Genomic DNA, 3,599 nt, shown 5'->3' on the forward strand with positions numbered 1-3,599 from the left:
ATGTCAAAGACAAAGCTATTCAGTTTCTTGCGTGAGTATATGTATGTATATAACTGGCAGTGGAATTTACTGCGATGCAAGGGGGGGGGCGCCACCTAAAATCTTGCCTAGGGTGCCAAATTGATCAGGGCCGGGCCTGATCCTAGATGTGCTCTATATATATATCTATATGTATATTAACGTTTCATATATATTTTTAATTATTTTAAAAGGTTAGGTCTGAGTTAAAATTTTTTATATTTGCAGTAGTACCGGTTTTATAGAGGTAAATAATCCAAAAAGTTTATCCATACATGAATCCTAGATGTGCTATATAATATTTTAAAAGGTTAGGTGTGGAGATATTTGCAGTAGTAGCAGTTTTAGAGAGGTAAATAATCCAAAAAGTTCATTTATAGATAAACCCTATATGGATGTGCTATATATTAGCTTTTATTTCATTTTTTTAATTATTATTTTAAAAAGTTAAAATCAATATTTTGTTTTTTAATTTAAAGAAAATAATGTAATATTTACATTTGGAATAAGCCAAAAAATCTACATTGGAACAAAGAGTTAAATCAAATCTGGGTGTTTTTGTGTGAAATGTAACATTAAAGAGAGGAAGTTCTTATTACATAAATACCATAAATTGGTATTTATGTACAACAGAAAACAGAAAGTGAAATTTGTTTTATATTCTCATTTATATCACGAACCAAGGAAGAGGTTATTATGAGTAAGTAATGAAAACAGTCTATGAGACAGTTGTAATGTCAATGATCACTGAGCAAGAAGTGATTTATAGTGATTTGATATATGACTATTGACTGCAGAAAGCTTGAGTCTCTGGAGCTTTTATTGTGTAAAGGGCGACACCTTGTGGTCAAATGAATGAATGAAACCTTTAGTGCCCCAAAGAGCATCTTAAATGTCAAAAATAACATCAACAACCACACATGCGGGCACATAATATAACATAAAAATATATAAATATCATAAAGATACCATAAAATGATGAATATTTTTATTTTTAAGTTATCTTACAGTTTAATTTGTTGTTGTTCCCCCAACTCTGAATATAAAAGTACCCCGTTACCCTTACATCTCCCACTACATCCGGTCTTCCAGAGGCTGTAGCAGGCTGCGTTCAGAAGCTAGAGTAAAGATACTTGTATCATCTGAAACTACAAGACAAAACGCATCAGTTGTCACCAACCATGTCGTTTTAGCATGTTGGGAAGTGAGGGCTAAATAACGCTCCAAAGTTAGGTGATGGAAAAACTGGCTATTTTGTTTGAATTGAATAAACTGGGAAAGACTGGAGAGCTGAGACACACACACACACTCCTCCAACAACAGTAAAAGGCAACAGACGCATGAATGCAGCAGTAATATTAATAATAAAACACTTTTAATACTTTAAGTTAATGTTGCTTGAAGATCTGGACACTTCACTACCACTAACAAGGCGATACATCCTGCTTTATGTCTTCAGATCTGATTAACTTTCCCTTCATCGCTCGCCTCCCTCTCGTTCATCTTCCTCTCGTTCTCCGCCACTCTGCTCCCTCGCTCCCCAACATAAACATTCCTCCACCCTGCCTCCCACGGTGCTTCAGCGTGGGCCTGTTTCTCTTCACTTCTTTTCCTTCATTCATATACAATCATTCATTTTGCACTTTAGCTGCTTTATTCCTCCTCATGCGCTCAGTTTGTGTGTTGCTTCGCCCTCTGCTATCGTTCACGCCCCCACGTTCTTCCTCTTTTTTTCCCCATCAGTCCTCTGTTCTTCGATCTGGGCCGGACAAGAAGAATTCAGTCCCTCGCTTCCCACCCTAAAAAAAAAAAGCCCAGATTCTTTACTTCTTTTATCCACAGATGTTTTCTTTATTATTTCCACAGACCGGCAGCCACCTAAAGCCCCTAATATCCATTAAAAGCACCACTCGGTTGACAGATCCACATGTTATCGACCCCCCCGGAGGACGATGTGAGATTATTTCAGTGTGGGATGTAAAAAAAAATACATTTCTCAGAACAAAAACATGTTATTATTAGTGTTTGATGCTAAAAAATCCCAGACTCTTGAGGAATAATTCATATTTGGACTTCCCTGGGTTCTTCCTAACAGTTAATTTAGCTGACTGCATTTATTATAGAAGCACATTCTTGCCAAGAAAACAACATAAAACAGCTGAAAGTGATGCAAGTATTCACTGTAAGTACTAATACAGAGATGCTAAGTGAACATTTTACATAAATAAACAGTAGATAATGTTCATTTTTAACAGGCAGGGGGAGAAGACTGGTTAATTCAAGGAACCTGTTATATAAACTATAGTTTATTGAATATTACAGATTTATTAATACAAAGTTAGTTTATATTTCAGATAAAGGTTTGATGTTGTGTAGTGATACTTTTTTAAGGTATTTTTGTTACTTATAGTAGTTTCTGTTTGACTTTACTGAGGTTGTATCCTATATTTGAAATGAAATCCATCACAGAGGATAAATTAAGTTGACTTTTACCACTTTATTTTGTAGTAAAATGAGTTTAAACTCTTACATTCATTTATAAATGTACACTTCTGGACATCTTTTATTGCTGTAGCACTTAATTCAAACATTCTCCATCAACCACTGGTTTGATTTATTGATTTCTGATCTTTGGTTTTAGGCTTTAAGTGGCCCCCACACACCACAGGGTCATCAATATGTTTTAATGAGCTGAACACCCCCCACCCCCACCACCACACAGTCCACTAACTTCCCCCTAAATGAGTCTTTTCACCACATCTCTCCAAGCTCCCGCAGAGTCCACTCATCATCCGTCAACCTCCATTTGCTCTCAGCCGTATTTATTTAACCGTCCCACCACATTCAAACAGCCAGACGGCATAAAGAGACTCGTTCACCCACGAGGATATAAATCACAACAGGAGACGTAAAGCTAGTTTAAAATACTATTATTATTATTTATGGTACTTTTTTCCTCACAGGAGAGTTTTTGCAGTTACAAAATTTGTAATGCATTTTTACAAAAAAATGTAATAAATCAGAATTACATAAGAAAAAACACGAACAGAAGAAATATTCTCTCTTACTGGTCCAACAAGCGACTCTTTTCTCCTCGCTCTCGTCAAGTCAATACGTTTCCAGTCGGTTTAGAAAAAGGCCGTTATAGTACAAGAATACACATAATATGTACAGAACAGGAGAGTATATGTGGGCGTTTTAAAGTTCAGGGTTTGTTTGGTATTAAAACAGCAGGAATTCATCTGAGAAATGAGCAGAAATAAGTGAAAAAACTTTTTTTACTAAAACAAGTTGATCAAACTGATAAAAATGTGTCTGTGTTTTCACTTAACTTTCAACAGCCAAAATATACAAATTTCCTCTTCAAAATCCTTCCCAATCTCTTGTCGAGCTGCAGTTTGTTTTAAAAAAAATATGATTTACTCCCGACAGGCAGAGCTGGACTGTGTACAACGTGTCCCGCCCCAGGTTTAGGACTTTGGAAACATCACAAATCAAAAGCTGTCAAGGAATCTAAGAGCAGAAAGCAGGTAGCGGTTATTTTAAAATTAATGTGATGGTGGCGAATTAACTTTAAAAAC

Source organism: Morone saxatilis, unplaced genomic scaffold (genome assembly GCF_004916995.1).
Source record: "Morone saxatilis isolate NCDOM2014 unplaced genomic scaffold, NCSU_SB_2.0 Contig4, whole genome shotgun sequence".
Taxonomy (NCBI): domain Eukaryota; kingdom Metazoa; phylum Chordata; class Actinopteri; family Moronidae; genus Morone; species Morone saxatilis.